Source organism: Palaemon carinicauda, chromosome 8 (assembly GCF_036898095.1).
Source record: "Palaemon carinicauda isolate YSFRI2023 chromosome 8, ASM3689809v2, whole genome shotgun sequence".
In the NCBI taxonomy this organism is placed as follows: domain Eukaryota; kingdom Metazoa; phylum Arthropoda; class Malacostraca; order Decapoda; family Palaemonidae; genus Palaemon; species Palaemon carinicauda.
Window position 1 is genome coordinate 6401477 of NC_090732.1, and position 21400 is coordinate 6422876.

A 21400-nucleotide genomic window follows, 5' to 3' on the forward strand; every position below is an offset into this window, starting at 1 on the left:
ATCCGCGATAGGTGTCTTCTTCTCTGCTAGCTATGGTACTGCAGCTCCAGCTTGATGGTCCCGTACCGATGATGTTGTCGATCCGTTGCAGTCCCACCGGCGTGTAAATCTCCACTCAACAGGAAACAAGTCCTGGAGGAACGTCGGTCGGTCTATCTCCATCGTCGATCCAGCTACGAAATGTCGCCTCCGCCCGACATGCCCATATAGTTCGCATATATGGACAGTCCTCCTTCTATGATCTTCACAGTCAGTGGGTCCAAGTCCTCGAGTCGTAGTTTCTGCTTCTGGCACAAGCTGACTGTCCCTCGCGACAGTACACCTCGCCAGTTCTCGGTGACCGCCCTAATTGAGGGTACTGTCGCCGTGAGCTGTTCCACGGCCCTCTTGATGCAGTCGGTGTTATACTTCGCGATCTTCGCGGCATCAAAGAAGTCGAGAGATCGTACGTTGGCGCCCGCATTTACCTGAGAGTCAATTACTATTGACTCTCTGTCATTCCAGACGACGAGGTCCGGCTTCCTTAGCCCTTTTGTCGTTGAGATGTGGGGTTCATCTACTACGGTGTACCCTGCTTCGATAGCTTTCTTTTTGATGAAGCACTTGATGGAATCGTGCCTCTTGATCCTCCATGGTTGAACAGCTGGGCACGTCTGCAAAATATGATGCAGGGTACCGGGGACATTGCAACCAAGATCGCAGCGGCTGCTCTGCTGTCTGCCTCTTGCGCTCCAGGCCGGGGTTGTTAGAAGTCCCAGTTCAAGCTTGATGGCATTACAGTAGGTGCCCCCTTTCATAAGACGGCTTCCAGCGTCCAACCATCTAGGTCGTAGTCCGAAGGGCGCCTCCCTCAGACCACACCCGTCAACAGTAAGATATAGCCTTTCTCCCCAGTCGATGGCTACGGGAGCCGGATGTTGCTCGGCTAGATCAGCAGCAATACCCGCCACCACCGGATCTGGAGATCGGGCTAGATGACTATAGCAATAATGCAGGGCTTTGGGGATACCCTCGGTAAAGTTGTAAATACCAAGGCCCCCGGCTGCTGAACCTGCATAGAAAGCTCCTAGTGGAGTATCGCCAGGTAGGTGCAAGCTCTTCCTGACAAACTTCCTGACCTCATTATCAACCGTTTTAAGGTGATATTTCTTGAGTTGTCCGTGGACGGCTATGTGACATAGCCGTGGTATCAGCACAGTTTTCAAGGACCAAAACTTCTGCTGAGGCTTCAGCGGCGCTGTCTGGAGGTTCCCCAGTTCAGTTTTGGCCTTACCAATCAATTTCGCCCCATTCACGTTTGCCACTAGTCCGACGTCTACCCCAAGATATTTGTAAAAGCCGTCAGGACTTGTGACCGGAAGGTTGGCATTTCCGTACGTGAAGGGACGGGTATCTACGTACCAGGTCTTACGTTGGCGGTCGCCGATGATTCCAGCTGTGGGACACTTCCCTAAGCCAGGCTCGAGGCCAAGCTTTGCCGACTCATCCAGTAATCTGGTCACCGAAGATGACAAACCTGCTCTCGTCTGTGCCACAACAACAATATCATCCGCAAACGCCAAATACTTAATAGTCTCCCCTCTCAGCGTTGCCCCTACGCCTTCGGGGAGCTTTGCAAGTGCATGGTCTAGGGCAAGATTGAATAGCAAGGGAGATAGAGGATCCCCCTGCATTACGCCCCTTGTTATGTCTACATCGATTCCAGCTATCTCCGTGCTGATACTAGAGTAGAGGTTGGTGAGGTACTGGATCGAATTCCTGTCGAGGCCAGCAGCTCTCAGAGTATCGAGGAGAGCTGGATGGTACACGGAGTCAAAGGCCTTTTTAAAGTCAATAAAGGCTATGAAAAGGCTCTTCGACTCACGTTCGGCCTCTCTGATTAATTCCTTAAGTAGGATGAGGTTGCTACTTACCCCCTCCTCAGCCTTGAACCCTTTTTGTCGAACTGAAGAGGGAATGCGCTCTGCCAGGCGCTTAGTTAGGATCTTGTGCAACCCTCGTGTTGCCACGGACGTCACTGTAATTGGGCGGAAGTCCCCGGCCTCTAGGGGGACATCCTTCTTGGGCAATAGGGTTGTTCGCCCTTTTGCCCAATCCCGGGTCACAATTCTGTTATCAATAATCAGATTGTACAGATTCATGATCTGTTGACTTGCCGCCGCTCTAAAATCGGCAGCTCTTATGCCGTCTGGGCCCGGCGACGTTTTTAGATTTGTCTTTCTTTTGCACCATTCTACATCATCAATAGTGATGGGGTCCAAGATGGTGCACAACTGGGTTGGCGGGTCATAATCAATGGTGCTAGCCTGGCTGGGTCTCCCGAATAGGGAGGTCCAAAACTCAACTGTCCCGGGCGGAAGGGACGGGCTAGCAAGAGGGTCCTTTCCTAGGATGGCATTCTGTGCGACGCGACTTCTGTTCTTATCCCATGCCCTCTGCGTCGCTGCATATTCTCGCCTCTTCCTAACACTTCGAGGCACATTACTGTTCTGCTGTCGACCTGCTCTACTGTTAATCCTGTTCATATTATTTGGTCTCCTACCAAATATCTCATCCTTCAGCGAGTTGACATCCTCCGCGGTGACTTCCTCTTCTGATGAACTACCAGCGCTTTCGCTGGAGGATTGAGATCCATCGCTCCCGTCTTGGCTGGACGGGGGAGACCCTCCATGGTCTGGAACCCGGATGGGAGAGGTTCCAGCCATGGAGTCATAATAATCATTCATTCCATCCTGGGCTTCAGTATTTGGGACAATAGGGTCCGCAAGCATCCTGCCATCCACTCGGATTCGGGTCAGATTGACCCTGCAATCCCTGAGGGGAGGCATTGCACATTGGGTGGAGGTCTTGGGCTGTGCATATGCTGCGACCTTTTCTTTATATTTAATGGTCCTTCTCTTTGTCCGGATGCTTTCAAGCGTCCGCCAAGGAAGGACCATTTTATGAATTGACTTGTTTATGTGGGGGTCATCCTCGTGTGCCATTTCGAACTCGATCATCGAGTTCTCGTCGTCGGAAGTCCAACTGAGTTTGCCCCCCACATGGCTCTCCCGGTGGCTCCCGACTGGCACATTAGTCAAAATAGGTATCTCCCTGTACTCCTGCTTCACCATCAGGTCTTTGAGTAAGTCTCGGTATTGTTGAGACTTTCTCTTACCATTTATACTGTCAGTCGACCTTCCTGACAGTACGCACTTGCTTATTTCCTGATTTATGAAAGGGTGGCCGTAGTTGGACACTTCAAACTCGGCCATCTTCCTTATTTCTTCTGGGGACCAGGGCATATTGCGCCGATCTTCAAGGCGCTTAACTTGTCCCTCGTGATAGGTTTGGGCATGTGCCCGTCTTTCGTGCAGACGCCTGCCTGCGTAGGACTTGAACTGCCTCAAACAAGTTGGGCAGACTGGACTGATCGTAGCTGCATCGACGATGCCTTGGTTAAGCCCGTTCACTATGCTAGCCATAGTGCCGGCGACAGGTGTGCTCTGATTTTGAGCACCCCTGTTGGCGAAGGGTAGACCATATCGCCGGTTTGTCCCCTGGGAAGGGGTGGAGCGACCCACAGCTCCCCCCGAAGGAGAAGCTGGGCGGGCTGAGTCCTCCATGCGATCCGTTGGACCCATAAATGGGATTCCGGCAGGTACCACAAGGAGGTGGATCGCTAGTAAGCTATAACTTGTAGCGGGTCGGATTCAGCGAACGCTTCGTCTTTGCCAAGTCATAGTTACTCCCGCCGTTTACCCGCGCTTGGTTGAATCTCTTCACTTTGACATTCAGAGCACTGGGCAGAAATCACATCGCGTCATCATCAGCCATAACCATCGCGATGCTTTGTTTTAATTAAACAGTCGGATTCCCCGTGTCCGTGCCAGTTCTGAGCTGGTCGCTAGGCTGCCAGCCGGAGTAATATATACACGTCTCCGTCTGGTGCCTCGCACGGCCCGAGAGCCGCGCTCCGCCCCAAGTCTCGACGCGACTATACTTTGCAGAACCTTGCCCGTTCCGCGGAAGGGCACCCGGTCAGCGAGGTCCGAGCTCGGTCCGCCGGCCAGCCGAAGCCGACCGACAAGACCTCGCCCAGTCCTGCCCCCTGAGACACCCTGCACCCGCTTCCCGGAAAGGCCCGACTGGCCCGACCCTCAGAGCCAATCCTTGTCCCGAAGTTACGGATCAAAATTGCCGATTTCCCTTACCCACATTCATCTATCGACTAGAGGCTCCAAATCTCGGAGACCTGATGCGGAGATGGGTACAGTCTGTGTCGAAACAGGGTCACCACGGGCGAGCTGGGCGCCGACCACGAGGGCCAGCCACCCGCACCCGCCCCGGACTCCGACCCGTGTGACTTCCTCACTTGCATCTTTCACGGACTGGCGTTGGTGCACGGGACGACACAAGAACTGTGTCGCTCTATGGCCACCGTGTGGTTTGCTATACCATCACCCCCTTCTCGCTTCATAGGATTTCCGGGGATCACGGGGCCTAAAACAGAAAAGAAAACTCTCCCCCGGACCAGACGCCAGTGGACACAAGCCAGATCCCGTTGCCAGGAATCGTCACACACTTGACCCGGCCTCCACCTCAAAGGCAGACACCGGGCCCGACCGAACACAGGTCACGGAATCATTACCGTATTCCCTTTCGCCACTGCATCCCTTCCAGCTCGTAGTATCTATTACGATGACAAGTAGGTCCCTCGCTGGTGGAGGAGGAGGAGCGCCGCCGCCGTGGCGCGGGTCTCTTCGCTTCGTCTTTCTCTCGCTCGGACCCGCGGCCACCGGCACACGCTGCCGCCAGCCAGCCAGCCAGCAGAGGACACCTACTAAACATTATTCTCTCCGTTTAGAGGCCTGGGATCACATGGGACACAGGAACTTTATCCTTGGGCTTAGGCCTGACTCACCCATGTTCAACTGATGTTGACATGGAACCCTTCTCCACATCAGCCAACGAGGCTCTCTCTTGATTATTTGCTCCTACCACCAAGATCTGCACCAGCGGCGGCTCCAGGCCGGCTCACGCCGAGTCCCTTCGACGCTCACCGATGCGACCCTCCTACTCGCCGGGGCTTCCATAGCACCTCTCTCAGCGCCAAAAACAGTGCCCCGGCGGCCGAGTATCGGGAGAATGCTTGAGCGCCATACCATTTTAAGGGCTAGTTGCTTCGGCAGGTGAGTTGTTACACACTCCTTAGCGGATTCCAACTTCCATGGCCACCGCCCTGCTGTCTATAGCAACCAACACCTTTTCGTAGTGTCTACATTAGCATTCCTTTAGGCCCCTTAACTCGTACGTTTGGTTCATCCCACAGCGCCAGTTCTGCTTACCAAAAGTGGCCCACTAGGCACTCTGATTCTTTGCATCATAGAGCTTCACATCTCAAGCAAGCTCCACGTCTCACCCATTTAAAGTTTGAGAATAGGTTGACGGCATTGCACCACCAAGGCCTCTAATCATTCGCTTTACCGGATGAAACTCAACTCTCCGAATGCCAGCTATCCTGAGGGAAACTTCGGAGGGAACCAGCTACTAGATGGTTCGATTAGTCTTTCGCCCCTATACCCAGCTGTGACAATCGATTTGCACGTCAGAACTGCTTCGGACCTCCACCAGAGTTTCCTCTGGCTTCGTCCTCGCCAGGCATAGTTAACCATCTTTCGGGTCCCAACGGCTGCGCTCTCAGGTACTTGGCAGCGGACCACGGGTTGAGGGAGCCCGAGAGCCCCCCGTGCCCCGGGCCGCACTACGCCAAGTCCTCGGCCTGCGCCCCAACTCCCGCCTTGCGGCGGGCCGCCCGCCCAGGCACCGCCGGTACCAGCCCAGGATATTCTCTCAACCTAGCTGGCCCGACAGGCCTCGGCAGACAGGGGATCGGCCTGCCCAAAACAGAGCTCACTTTCATTTCGCCTCCGGGTTTAGATCACCCTTAGACTCGCGCACATGTTGGACTCCTTGGTCCGTGTTTCAAGACGGGTCGGGTGGATTACCAATCACTCTCAGGTGGCGAGAGGCCGCATTCTTCTCTCCGCGGCCTCCTTGCAGTGACCGCCGCTCGGGCCCGGTCAGTACCGTCGTCGGTCATCACCCGCGCCAAGGCGCGGGCTACCAGTCCGAAACGGCCCTCGGAGCCTAAGCAGCGGGTCGCCACCAACTCTACTCGAGGGAGAAATAAGCCCGCATGCCGCGGCACGACAACCACGGGGCCGCGGCAACTAACTGCATCGCCGGGTCCTCTCACTGAAAAGCAACTTGAACCGCGGTTGCCGCTCGCACCCCGCCAGCTGAATCCCCTCTTTCGACCTTCACGGTTCCACCCGTTTGAGCTTCTAATGGTTTCACGTCCTCTTGAACTCTCTCTTCAGAGTCCTTTTCAGCTTTCCCTCACGGTACTTGTCAAATATCGGACTCGTGGTAGTATTTAGCCTTAGATGGATTTTACCACCTACTTAGGGCTGCAGTACTAAGCAACCCGACTCTACGGTAAAGACCCCTCCGCCCAAGCTGCCTAAAACCTTTTTACAGGCGCCGCCACACGGGCCTACCACCCTCCTCGGGGCTGCATTCAAGCAATGACTTAGGCGGTTAGCAGCTCGAGCGGTACGGATCCACCGAAACGCAACACCCCTCGACGGCCAGACAGGACTGTGAGGTTATGCGCTGGGCTGGTCCCCTTTCAGTCGCCCTTACTCGGGGAATCCCGGTTGGTTTCTTTTCCTCCGCTTATCATGCTTAAATTTGGCGGGTTGTCTCCCCGCGGACGAGGTCTTCAAAAACTTGCACCTTCCAGGGCCCAGACGGAGCAGGACGTCCGGATCAGCCAGCGGCGTCGTCCTCGGATTCTGAGGCGGAAGAGCGGCCTTCATTCTTCGGAGTGCAGGCGACTGCTGCAGCCAGCGGCAGGCAGAGCGGCTAGACCGACGTTGTCGTCGTCCTCTCTCGCAAGGACTCCGTCCGTCCGGCGGTGACCGCTCCCCAGGGCAGCGCAGGGGAGGCGGTAGCCGTAGCTGCTTTACTACTCGATGCTGCTGCTGGTGCGCCACCTGCTTGCTTCTCCGTGTCGACGGCACCCTCTCTCCCAAGGGCAGCACCGTTCATCAAAAGGCTCTCTCTCTCTCCCGCTTCGTCCTCCGGACAACAGCTCACCTTCGTTCGTTCCTTCCTCCCTCCCTCGCACCAACGGACGGGGTCCCTCCCAGCAGCGCTCGAAAGAAAATGATTCTCTTCGACCCACTGCTCTCTCTCGGGATGAGGCCAGTCTCGTCACCCGCCCGAGTGCACCAGCGGCCCCGGCCCTTCGTCCTTCCATCTTCTGCTCTCGCACAGACACAGATGGCAGGAGGAGCTGGCCGCGAGCCCGGCACTCAAACAGATGCTGCTTCCTTCTCGCGAAGCCACGAAACATGACCCGGGACAAGACCCGAACGCTGCTTAGGCACTCAGGATAGGTACCCTGGATGGCTTCTGCTTCTCTTCACCTGAGAGCAGGATCGTCCACCGTAGTCCCAGACACCAGGCCACCGCGCCGCCGCCGCCGCCACCGCCGCCGCCAGCTGGGAACAGCCAGCCGGACAGCAGCAACGGGGCCCAGTCCAGGGACACGGTGACATTTCACACTTGAGGGAACGGACCGCCAGCCCACAAAAATAGTGGGCGCCGGCCCTACATCCCCATCTCGCCACGGCTCACGGTAGCCGCGGCCGCCCCTTCCAGCGGCGCGCGCCTCCGGCCGGCCCCCTTCTCTCTGTGCCGCACACTCGGCGCCGCTGCCAGCCGGGGCCTGCCGCAGCAATACCCTTCACCGGGATGGATGCTTAACAAACACTCGTCCAGGAGTGGCGAAGACACTGGTCAGTGCCCTCGCCGCAATGTGCATTCAACTGGTCGATGCATCTCATAATCTTGCGATTCACATGCCGATACGCATTTTGCTGCGGTCTTCATCGACCCACGAGCCGAGCGATCCACCATTAGAAGTTGTTCAAATTGGAAATTATTACAAAAACATGGGCTAAGCGTGACTTCCATCACGGCCCGCCACGGACATGCCAGTGCGGCGGGCCCTCCTCCTCCGACGGCCGTGCTTCTCTCTCTCTCCGACCGTCATCACTACGGGGACAGTAGTGCTCGACGTCGTCTCCGGCCAGCGGCGTAACCCCGCCTGAAGCGTGCCGCACCGCGCCGCCGCCTCTTCCTTCTATCTGGCGACGCGGACGACAGTGGCTCCACAGCCCTCGAGACGTCTTTGTACTGACTGACCCCCCTCTTCCACCAAAAACCACCTCTAGAGCCCCACACTAGCTCTCCATCTGGCTCCGTGCGCCCCAGGGCAGCCCAGCCGAGCCATCCATCAGTAATGATCCTTCCGCAGGTTCACCTACGGAAACCTTGTTACGACTTTTACTTCCTCTAAATGATCAAGTTTGGACATCTTTCCGGCCCGTCCAGGCGAGTCGGCGGAACCCCATTGCTGGGAGAAACCCGCCGCCCCAGTCCAAGACCGCCAGTCCGAAGGCCTCACTAAATCATTCAATCGGTAGTAGCGACGGGCGGTGTGTACAAAGGGCAGGGACTTAATCAACGCAAGCTGATGACTTGCGCTTACTGGGAATTCCTCGTTCATGGGAAACAATTGCAAGCCTCAATCCCTATCACGAATGGTTTTCACGCGATTTCCCGCTCCTCTCGGAGAAGGACAACCCGCTAACCCATTCAGTGTAGCGCGCGTGCGGCCCAGGACATCTAAGGGCATCACAGACCTGTTATTGCTCAATCTCCTGCAGCTATACTCGCTGCTCATCCCTCTAAGAAGACTGTGTCGAACGGGGCCCATGCACCAAAACGCCCGTCCACTATTTAGTAGGCCAGAGTCTCGTTCGTTACCGGAATTAACCAGACAAATCACTCCACCAACTAAGAACGGCCATGCACCACCACCCACCAAATCGAGAAAGAGCTCTTAATCTGTCAATCCTTCTGGAGTCCGGGCCTGGTGAGGTTTCCCGTGTTGAGTCAAATTAAGCCGCAGGCTCCACTCCTGGTGGTGCCCTTACGTCAATTCCTTTAAGTTTCAGTTTTGCAACCATACTACCCCCGGAACTCAAAGACTTGAGGTTTCCCGGGGGCGTCTCGCCACGTCATGGGAATAACGACGGCGAATTGCTAGTCAGCATCGTTTAGGGTTAAAACTAGGGCGGTATCTGATCGCCTTCGATCCTCTAACTTTCGTTCTTGATCAACGAAGACATTTTTGGCAAATGCTTTCGCTGTTGTTCGTCCTACGACGGTCACTGAATTTCACCTCTCGCGTCGTAGTACGGATGCCCCCCGACAGTCCCTCTTTATCATTACCTCTGGCTCCCACCACCAAGAAAATGGAACCGAGATCATCTTCCATCATTCCATGCAGGTAACATTCGGGCATTGTATTCGAGAGTAGCCTGCTTTGAGCACTCTCATTTATTCAAGGTGAACTGGCCGGCCGCGCGGGACACTCGGTGAAGAGCACCCCGGCAGAACCGGCTTGGCTTCCACTCACGGAAGCTGTTCGGAGCCTGACGGGGAAGCACCGGGCGGTGACCTCCCCAGCCAGTCCGGAACTGAGCTCGAACTACGAGCTTTTTAACCGCACAACTTTAATATACGCTATTGGAGCAGGAATTACCGCGGCTGCTGGCACCAGACTTGCCCTCCAATTGGTTGTTGCTAAAGGATTTAAAGTGTGCTCATTCCAATTACGCAGACTCGGAAGAGTCCCGCATTGTTATTTTTCGTCACTACCTCCCAGAGCTGGGATTGGGTAATTTGCATGCCTGCTGCCTTCCTTGGATGTGGTAGCCATTTCTCAGGCTCCCTCTCCGGAATCGAACTCTGATTCTCCGTCACCCGTAACAGCCACTGTAGGCGCATGGCCTACAATCCACAGCATGATAAGGCAGAAACTCGAAAGATACGGAGCCGGTGCGGAGACCGTGCCCTCTGCACAAAGTTATTCAGAGTCATCACAGTAAACTGAACGGACCGAGGCCCGCTTGGTTTTCAACTAATAAAAGCACTCCTCCCTTCCAGTCGGAGTTGTAATGGTCACGTATTAGCTCTAAAATTACCAGGGTTATCCGAGTAGTAGGTTTGGATCAAATGAATGATAACTGATTTAATGAGCCATTCGCGGTTTCGCCTTAGAGCGGCCTGTACTGACACATGCATGGCTTAATCTTTGAGACAAGCATATGACTACTGGCAGGATCAACCAGGTAGTTTGCTTACTTAATCTTTCAGTCTAAAGGCCGGGATCCACGTCCCAAAGATCGCGTCCTACTGCATCCCGTCGCCTCCGCCTTCTCTCCCAAAGACGAGACGGCTGCTGCTGCTGCCGCTGCCACTGCAGAGCTACTACGGGTGAGTTCGGACACGGGTCAGGCAGGAGCCCGGCCTATTTCCATCGCTCTCCTATCTCTGAATCAAGGGGCTGCTGCTGCTCTCTCTCTCTCACAAGCAAAGCGGAACCCTTCATTGCCACAAGTTCTAAGTACTCTCCAACAGGAGGCCAGTCAACTCTACTCTGCTGGCCAGCGACAAGAACATTGTCTCATCGCTGGCTGGTCTGAGCAGAGCTAAACCAGACCCACCTCTCATTCTAAGAGACACGACACAGGGGAGGGCCTCTCTCGCAAAAAAACAGGTGTTGCCGGAATAACATTTGTAAAATAGTGTACAGGTGTTCATTATGAAAAAAACAGGTGTTGCAGGAATAACATTTGTAAAATAGTGTACAGCTGTTCATTATGAAAAAAACAGGTGTTGCAGGAATAACATTTGTAAAATAGTGTACAGGTGTTCATTACGAAAAAACAGGTGTTGCAGGAATAACATTTGTAAAATAGTGTACAGCTGTTCATTACGAAAAAACAGGTGTTGCAGGAATAACATTTGTAAAATAGTGTACAGGTGTTCATTATGAAAAAAACAGGTGTTGCAGGAATAACATTTGTAAAATAGTGTACAGGTGTTCATTATGAAAAAAACAGGTGTTGCAGGAATAACATTTGTAAAATAGTGTACAGGTGTTCATTATGAAAAAAACAGGTGTTGCAGGAATAACATTTGTAAAATAGTGTACCGGTGTTCATTATGAAAAAAACAGGTGTTGCAGGAATAACATTTGTAAAATAGTGTACAGCTGTTCATTATGAAAAAACAGGTGTTGCAGGAATAGCATTTGTAAAATAGTGTACAGCTGTTCATTATGATAAAAACAGGTGTTGCAGGAATAACATTTGTAAAATAGTGTACGGGTGTTCATTATGAAAAAACAGGTGTTGCAGGAATAACATTTGTAAAATAGCGTACAGGTGTTCATTATGAAAAAAACAGGTGTTGCCGGAATAGCATTTGTAAAATAGTGTACAGCTGTTCATTATGAAAAAAAACAGGTGTTGCAGGAATAACATTTGTAAAATAGTGTACAGGTGTTCATTATGAAAAAAACAGGTGTTGCAGGAATAACATTTGTAAAATAGTGTACAGGTGTTCATTATGAAAAAAAAACAGGTGTTGCAGGAATAACATTTGTAAAATAGTGTACAGGTGTTCATTATGAAAAAAACAGGTGTTGCAGGAATAACATTTGTAAAATAGTGTACAGCTGTTCATTATGAAAAAACAGGTGTTGCTGGAATAGCATTTGTAAAATAGTGTACAGCTGTTCATTATGATAAAAACAGGTGTTGCAGGAATAACATTTGTAAAATAGTGTACGGGTGTTCATTATGAAAAAACAGGTGTTGCAGGAATAACATTTGTAAAATAGTGTACAGGTGTTCATTATGAAAAAAACAGGTGTTGCAGGAATAACTTTTGTAAAATAGTGTACGGGTGTTCATTATGAAAAAAACCGGTGTTGCAGGAATAACATTTGTAAAATAGTGTACAGGTGTTCATTATGAAAAAGACAGGTGTTGCAGGAATAACATTTGTAAAATAGTGTATAGACACTACTCGGATTAACTTCTGCATTATCATTTGACAAGCAACTGTTGCATTTTATTATTATATTTTATTATATTTCATTTATTATAAGTCATTATTGTTGTTTTTTATTATTTTTTTCTGTTATTATTCATTATTATTGTGATTCATTTATTATAAATCCTTATTATTGTTTTTTGTATTTGTTATTATTTATTATAATTACTATTTATTAATTGTTGTTATTTATTGTTATTTATTCCTATTTATTATTGTTACTATTTATTAATCATTATTATTTATTGTTATTCATTCTTATATAGTATTATCATTATTCATTTCTATTATTTTGTTATTATGTGTTATTATTTATTATTATTTATCATGAATATTTGTTAATATTTTTATTATGTATCATAATTATTTGTTATTATTTATTATTATTTATCATAAATATTTGTCAATATTTTTTATTATCTATCATTATTATGTGTTATTATTTATTATTATTTATCATGAATATTTGTTAATATTTTTATTATGTATCATAATTATTTGTTATTATTTATTATTATTTATCATAAATATTTGTTAATATCTTATATTATGTATCATTATTATTTGTTATTATTTATTATTATTTATCATAAATATTTGTTAATATCTTATATTATGTATCATTATTATTTGTTACTATTCATTAATATTTATCATAAGTATTTATTATTATGTATCATTATTATTTGTTATTATTTATTATTTATTAAAAAAAACAGGTGTTGCTGGAATAACATTTGTAAAATAGTGTACAGGTGTTCATTATGAAAAAGACAGATGTTGCTTACGAAGAAGAAGCAAGAACATTTGTAAAATAGTGTACAGGTGTTCATTATGAAAAAGACAGGTGTTGCTTACGAAGAAGAAGCAAGACTACTGAAGCCACACTGCTGCACGGGTGTCTGTGCAGCTGCTCTGGGTTCAGACAGTTTCCATGGCTCCTAACTAAGTCCCAGCCCAGAGCCCTACTACCAAAGCCACACTGCTGCACAGGCGTATGTGCTGCTGCTGCTCTGGGTTCAGACGGAGGCAGGCCTGAGGCTCCAACCTTCCTTCTCACAGTTTCCATGGCTCCAAAGTCCCAGCCCAGCGACCTACTACCAAGAACATACATCTGTACACACGCTGGCTCATGTTGCACAGGCGATCGTGCTGCTGCTGCTGCTCTGGGTTCAGACGGGGCCCGGACAGAGGATCCAGCCTTCTCACAGTTTCCAAGGAAGCACTGCCTTCTACTCTCTCTCTCGAACCCACTCGTGCGACCAAGAAAGCACTGCCTTCTCTCTCAAAGGCGATCATGCTCTTCAAGCTGCTGCTGCTGCTGCTGCTGCTGCTGCTACTGCAGCAGCAGACTGGGGAAAAGCCACAGCATCCGAAGTTCCACTCGTGCAAACAACTACCAAATGCATACATCTCACAGCAACCCTACTTGGCTCGCAAAGCCGGCGGTACGCTGGGTGCTTGCTCAAGGGTTTACATCGGGACAGTACCGAGGAACAAATTTAACCTTCTCACAGTTTCCAAGGAAGCACTGCCTTCTCTCCCTCTCTCTCTCTCTCTCTCTCTCTCTCTCTCTCTCTCTCTCTCTCGAAGGCACTCGTGCACTTCAAGCTGCTGCTGCTGCTGCTGCTGCTGCTGCTGCTGCTGCTGCTAAGGATTCGGCCCAGGGGAACATAGAGTCGCAGACTCAACCACAATACATTCTCTCGCAAAGGAAATTTGGGCTCTTAGTGCTGCATTGAGCATGTGCTATTGCACTGCCCTACATGAATCCCGGAAATAAGGTGGTTTAGCACTAACCAACCAATAGCCCTCTCTCGGCTACTTTGGCACAGCTTGCGTGCGCACTGCCCAGACATCCGCAACGTCTAGTTCACTGCCAGGAGTCTCTTCTCTCCGGCTGGCTGGCTCAGCACAGCGCCCAGAGACCATGCCGCCGATGGGTGCGGGAGTGCTTTCCCGTCCCTGGCACCTCCTTCATGACTGTTATATCCGGCAGAACTGAATGGCTTGGAGCACTCCACAGCCACTGACTGACTGACTGACTGACTGGGCCAACTCAAAAAGCAAATTGTCGGCCTCACAAGTCGGCCAACGCGAATGCCTGCAATCGCAGACTTGGCTTCCCACTGTTGGGACGCCCCGCCTAGCCACTAGACTGCCGCCGCAGCTCCTTGTCCGCATCTGTACCACCTCTTCCTAGTTTAAAGCGAGCAAAGCGCTGGGTTATAGAGGTAGGGGTGCAGGGGCTGCAGCTGGTTCTGGCCTAGTGGCTCGACCCGGCGACTCCGGAAAACACCCTCAACTCGGAGGTAGGGGACACTGAGATGTCCTTAAAGCACAAGAAAATCACGCAGCGAAAGAGCCGGCGGGAAGGAGGCGGCGCCGAGCAGGCCAAGCTGCCGCTGCTGCCACCACCGTCACCACTGGCTGTCGCCCGCGACCAACAGGATAATACCGTGAGCCGGTCAATGCAGGGTCTAAGAGGATCGCAGCTTATTTGGGATTGCTCGCTGCTCTACCCCTTACGACACCCCGACTTTCTACGCAAGTCGTGTTCAGGCGGTTTGCCGTACGGCGCACTGGGCCGTGGGATGATCTCCATTAGAGAGAGGGAGAGGGCCGTAGTCGTCGTACTTGCCGCCGAGCCTGGCGCGACACCTCCCAAATGACTTTCTCTCTTTGCAAGGGCACTCTCCTTCGGACTGGCTCGGATGAACCAGCCCCGCCGCCGGCCGGCCCGGTGGCGTGGCGGCCAGGTCCGTATCTTTCGGCCGGTTCCCAGCGCTCCGCACAATACGTCCTATCGTTGCTAACTCAAGCCCGGATTCCGTCTTAGAGGCGTTCAGACGTAAATCCGGCGGGCGTAGCCCCGCTCCCTTGGCGTCTCCGCCAGGAGCGACACCAGCGGCCCGGTCTTGCGGTTCCTCTCGTACTGAACAAGACTGCTATCGCAACGACGCGCGCAACAACAGTAGGGTAAAACTAACCTGTCTCGCGACGGTCTAAACCCAGCTCACGTTCCCTATTGACGGGTGAACAATCCAACGCTTTGTAATTTCTGCTTCACAATGATAGGAAGAGCCGACATCGAAGGATCAAAAAGCGACGTCGCTATGAACGCTTGGCCACCACAAGCCAGTTATCCCTGTGGTAACTTTTCTGATACCTCTTGCTTAACCCTGGATAGGTACGATGGGTCGTTCGCGACCCCGAGCGTCAAAAAAAAACAGGTTTTTCTCACGTGACTCACCCCCGTGACTGAATTTGTGGGTTATCGACCTGCAGGAGGTGTCTCCCCTACACGCTCTAGTAGTGTCCAGATGTGCATTGCTGTAGCTGTACTCCTTCCCCGATTTCTGAGACGCGTCAGGGTCGAGCGCGACCGAGTTTACCCTTCTAAGGTAATTTGCATAATTATCAAAGTTATTACGTATTATGAAATTGTCGTAGAATGGTTCAACTTGTATAGGTTATCAGTTGTGGAAAGTCTTGGTGGATTGTTTGGCTACCATGTGCATGATTTTTTTTTTAGTTAAAATGTTGTTCATCACCACGAGGACCATTTTACCAAGAGTGCCCCTTTTTCATTTTTTTTCATTTTTTTGCCAAGTCATTTTTCCGTGAGATATTGCCAAATAGTGTCGTAAAACTTTTGCTTGTTTAGTGTTGGAAAGTGTGTCTAGCTGATCTGGCTACCCATGCGTGACTTTGTTTTTGTCAGATACGACGTAGTTATTGGTATATTGGGTATTTAACTGCGGTTACCAATTTCTGTTTTTTTTCAATATTTGTAAAAATTACTACGTAGTAAGGAATTGCCGTATATTATTCATTTTTTTTTCATGTTTATGTGTTAGAAAGTGTGCCTTGATGGTTGGGCTAACACGTGCATGTCTTTTTTGTTATCTGAGATGCCGTATATTAGAATGTCGGGCATTTTACCGCGAGTGCCCCTTTTTCATTTTTCTTCATTTTTTTGCCAAGTCATTTTTCCGTAAGATATTGCCAAATAGTGTCGTAAAACTTTTGCTTTTTTAGTGTTGGAAAGTGTGTCTAGATGATCTGGCTGCCCATGCGTGATTTTGTTTTTGTCAGATACGACGTAGTTATTGGTATATTGGGTTTTTAACTGCAGTTGCCAATTTCTGTTTTTTTTCAATATTTGTAAAAATTTACTACGTAGTAAGGAATTGCGGTATATTATTGATTTTTTTTTCATGTTTATGTGTTAGAAAGTGTGCCTTGATGGTTGGGCTAACACGTGCATGTCTTTTTTTTATCTGAGATGCCGTATATTAGAATGTTGGGCATTTTTCCGCGAGTGCCCCTTTTTATTTGTTTTGCATTTTTTTGCTTAGTCATGTTACCGTAAGGAATTGGAAAGTAGTGTCGCAAAACTTATATTTTTATAGTGTTGGAAAGTGTTTCTAGATGATCTGGCTACCCATGCCTATATTTTTTTAGCCAGATATGGCGTATATATAAGTATGTGTTCGATTTTCCTGTGATTGCCATTTTTTTGTTTTTTCCCATTTTTTTCAAAATTACTACGTACTAAGGAACTATCAGAGAGTAATGATTCATTTATATGTTTATTTGTCGGAAAATGTGCCTTGATGGTTTGCCTAGCACGTGGCTGAAATTTTTTTTCTTCTGAAATGTCGTATATTAGAATGGCCATTTTTCCACGAGTGCCCCTTTTTATTTGTTTTGCATTTTTTTTGCTTAGTCATGTTACCGTAAGGAATTGGCAAGTAGTGTCGCAAAACTTATAATTTTATAGTGTTGGAAAGTGTTTCTAGATGATCTGGCTACCCATGCCTATCTTATTTTTTAGCCAGATATGGCGTATATATAGGTATGTGTTCGATTTTCCTGTGATTGCCATTTTTTCGTTTTTTCCCATTTCTTTCAAAATTACTACGTACTAAGGAACTATCACAGAGTAATGATTCATTTAGATGTTTATTTGTCGGAAAATGTGCCTTGATGGTTTGCCTAGTACGTGGCTGAATTTTTTTTTCCTGAAATGCCGTATATTAGAATGTTAGCCATTTTTCCGCGAGTGCCCCTTTTTATTTGTTTTGCATTTTTTTGCTTAGTCATGTTACCGTAAGGAATTGGCAAGTAGTGTCGCAATACTCATATTTTTATAGTGTTGGAAAGTGTTTCTAGATGATCTGGCTACCCATGCCTATCTTTTTTTTAGCCAGATATGGCGTATATATAGGTATGTGTTCGATTTTTTGGTGATTGCCATTTTTTCGTTTTTTCCCAATTCTTTCAAAATTACTACGTACTAAGGAACTATCACAGAGTAATGATTCCTCTAGATGTTTATTTGTCGGAAAATTTTGTTTACTTCTTTTTGGATTGAATATCATCAAATTTTTTTAGCTAAAATATTATATTTTACATTTTTTTTTTCGATTTAATTCCCTTCAAAAAAATTTTTTGGGGTCAGAATTTTAATTTTATAGTCGTAAAATAATCGACAATTATCCAGCAACCCACCATACAATTTTTATGCATATCCAATAATAATTAGATTAGTAAATAACACCTTGAAATTGACATACCCTTCCTACATTTCAAGTGGCAGATTAGGGAGTCTGAGTCAATGTGGTTGGCGGCCATTTTGTGGACATATCCGAAGCGTAAGTTGCCCTATCTATATATATTCTGGTTCCCTATAGAATTTGTGATATTTTGGTATATTTTTACCTGCATAAGTATCATATTATATATTAAATATATGTATTTTTTTACGAAATTTCTAAGTACTCAAAAAATTACCTTTAGATATGGCCCCTGATATAAATGTAATTTACAAAATAATGAAGATTTTTTTACATATTTCTATTTTAGGATAACATATGTTTATTCCCTAAAAAAATTAGCCACTTCCTATTTCATTTGGGTACCCAAAAAAATTCATGAAATTTGGACAAATTTTTTTGGCCAAAAAAAGTTACCCTTTTTTTCTCATTTCAGATCTTCACCTCCATGGGTCTGACTTCATCCAAAATACATCAAGATGTGTCCTAAACATTCAAGAATCAATTCCTAAAAGGATTTCTGTATATATGTATAAACTTTTTTTTTATGAATTTTTATGTCAGGTCTTTTTTTTCTACTTAATTTTTTAAAATATTTATAATAAATAGTTTTTCTGCAGATGAGTAGTATTTATCTTTACAGTTGTTTTAAGCATTCATTGAAGTTTTTTTTGGCAAAAGAAAAAAGGAGGTTACTGCAAAAACTGATTTTTCAAGAATTTTTTTTGGCGTCGGGGTCGTTCGCGTCCGGGTATACCCTTAAAGGGGTGTCCGAGGAGCGTACCTATCCAGGGTTAAAACTCTTAAAAGGTCAAAAGGATCGATAGACCGTGCTTTCGCAGCCCGTATTCGTACTGAAAATCAGGATCAGGCTAGCTTTTGCTCTTTTACTCTACGCGAGGTTTCTGTCCTCGCTGAGCTAGCCTTGGGACACCTGCGTTACCCTTTGACAGATATACCGCCCCAGTCAAACTCCCCACCTGATAATGTCCTCGGCCAGGATCGCCATCGGGCGCGCACGCCCATGGCGGGCCGCCGCCGCCTCGCTCCGGAGAGCTCGGCCACGGACGGCCCGCACCGTAAACAGCTTGGAGCTAGAATCTCAGAGACACTGGCCCACCTTGGGAGCCAGGCTCCGGTTCCACTTCACCGAGTAAGTAGAGAAACGATCAGAGTAGTGGTATTTCACTGTCGGCCAGGGCACGAATGCCAAGACCTCCCACCTATGCTACACCTCTGATGTCTCTCTACAATATCAGACTAGAGTCAAGCTCAACAGGGTCTTCTTTCCCCATTGTTGTGTGCAGGCCCGTTCCCCTGCCTGTGGGTTCGCTAGATAGTAGGTAGGGACAGTGGGAATCTCGTTAATCCATTCATGCGCGTCACTAATTAGATGACGAGGCATTTGGCTATTTTTTTTTTTTTTTTTTTTTTTCAGACTAACGTTTGGAGGAGAGCAGCACTACTTCACCATTCCTGGACTTACCACGCTCTTGCTCTCCCTGGCTAGTCTACTTTTCCTATCCGCGATAGGTGTCTTCTTCTCTGCTAGCTATGGTACTGCAGCTCCAGCTTGATGGTCCCGTACCGATGATGTTGTCGATCCGCTGCAGTCCTGCCGGCGTGTAAATCTCCAGTCAACAGGAAACAAGTCCTGGAGGAACGTCGGTCGGTCTATCTCCATCGTCGATCCAGCTACGAAACGTCGCCTCCGCCCGACATGCCCATATAGTTCGCATATATGGACAGTCCTCCTTCTATGATCTTCACAGTCAGTAGGTCCAAGTCCTCGAGTCGCAGTTTCAGCTTCTGGCACAAGCTGACGGTCCCTCGCGACAGTACACCTCGCCAGTTCCCGGTGACCGCCCTAATTGAGGGTACTGTCGCTGTGAGCTCTTCCACGGCCCTCTTGATGCAGTCGGTGTTATACTTCGCGATCTTCGCGGCATCAAAGAAGTCGAGAGATCGTACGTTGGCGTCCGCATTTACCTGAGAGTCAATTACTATTGACTCTCTGTCATTCCAGACGACGAGGTCTGGCTTCCTTAGCCAACAGGGGTGCTCAAAATCAGAGCACTCCTGTCGCCGGCACTATGGCTAGCATAGTGAACGGGCTTAACATCCCAGCCCAAGGCATCGTCGATGCAGCTACGGTCATTCCAGTCAGCCCAACTTGTTTGAGGCAGTTCAAGTCCTACGCAGGCAGGCGTCTGCACGAAAGACGGGCACATGCCCAAAACTATCACGAGGGACAAGTTAAGCGCCTTGAAGATCGGCGCAATATGCCCTGGTCCCCAGAAGAAATAAGGATGATGGCCGAGTTTGAAGTGTCCAACTACGGCCACCCTTTCATAAATCAGGAAATAAGCAAGTGCGTACTGTCAGGAAGGTCGACTGACAGTATAAATGGTAAGAGAAAGTCTCAACAATACCGAGACTTACTCAAAGACCTGATGGTGAAGCAGGAGTACATTGAGATACCTATTTTGACTAATGTGCCAGTCGGGAGCCACCGGGAGAGCCATGTGGGGGGCAAACTCAGTTGGACTTCCGACGACGAGAACTCGATGATCGAGTTCGAAATGGCACACGAGGATGACCCCCACATAAACAAGTCAATTCATAAAATGGTCCTTCCTTGGCAGACGCTTGAAAGCATCCGGACAAAGAGAAGGACCATTAAATATAAAGAAAAGGTCGCAGCATATGCACAGCCCAAGACTTCCACCCAATGTGCAATGCCTCCCCTCAGGGATTGCAGGGTCAATCTGACCCGAATCCGAGTGGATGGCAGGATGCTTGCGGCCCCTATTGTCCCAAATACTGAAGCCCAGGATGGAATGAATGATTATTATGACTCCATGGCTGGAACCTCTCCCATCCGGGTTCCAGACCATGGAGGGTCTCCCCCGTCCAGCCAAGACGGGAGCGATGGATCTCAATCCTCCAGCGAAAGCGCTGGTAGTTCATCAGAAGAGGAAGTCACTGCGGAGGATGTCAACTCGCTGAAGGATGAGATATTTGGTAGGAGACCAAATAATATGAACAGGATTAACAGTAGAGCAGGTCGACAGCAGAACAGTAACGTGCCTCGAAGTGTTAGGAAGAGGCGAGAATATGCAGCGACGCAGAGGGCATGGGATAAGAACAGAAGTCGCGTCGCACAGAATGCCATCCTAGGAAAGGACCCTCTTGCTAGCCCGTCCCTTCCGCCCGGGACAGTTGAGTTTTGGACCTCCCTATTCGGGAGACCCAGCCAGGCTAGCACCATTGATTATGACCCGCCAACCCAGTTGTGCACCATCTTGGACCCCATCACTATTGATGATGTAGAATGGTGCAAAAGAAAGACAAATCTAAAAACGTCGCCGGGCCCAGACGGCATAAGAGCTGCCGATTTTAGAGCGGCGGCAAGTCAACAGATCATGAATCTGTACAATCTGATTATTGATAACAGAATTGTGACCCGGGATTGGGCAAAAGGGCGAACAACCCTATTGCCCAAGAAGGATGTCCCCCTAGAGGCCGGGGACTTCCGCCCAATTACAGTGACGTCCGTGGCAACACGAGGGTTGCACAAGATCCTAACTAAGCGCCTGGCAGAGCGCATCCCCTCTTCAGTTCGACAAAAAGGGTTCAAGGCTGAGGAGGGGGTAAGTAGCAACCTCATCCTACTTAAGGAATTAATCAGAGAGGCCAAACGTGAGTCGAAGAGCCTTTTCATAGCCTTTATTGACTTTAAAAAGGCCTTTGACTCAGTCTACCATCCAGCTCTCCTCGATACTCTGAGAGCTGCTGGCCTCGACAGGAATTCGATC

The 21400-nt window shown here is 48.8% G+C and overlaps 1 non-coding gene and 2 pseudogenes across 1 annotated transcript; all 3 read right to left on the bottom strand.

The window, feature by feature from the left end:
• The window catches only part of LOC137646181 (large subunit ribosomal RNA), an 8232-nt pseudogene extending 1466 nt beyond the window's left edge, over positions 1–6766 (bottom strand).
• Positions 6767–7816: 1050 nt separating this feature from the next.
• Positions 7817–7976, bottom strand: LOC137646160 (5.8S ribosomal RNA). Its single transcript, XR_011045418.1, has one exon. It is a non-coding gene; the product is annotated as a 5.8S ribosomal RNA (ribosomal RNA).
• A 375-nt stretch (positions 7977–8351) lies between these two features.
• On the bottom strand, positions 8352–10253 carry LOC137646178 (small subunit ribosomal RNA; annotated as a pseudogene).
• Positions 10254–21400: the final 11147 nt, after the last annotated feature.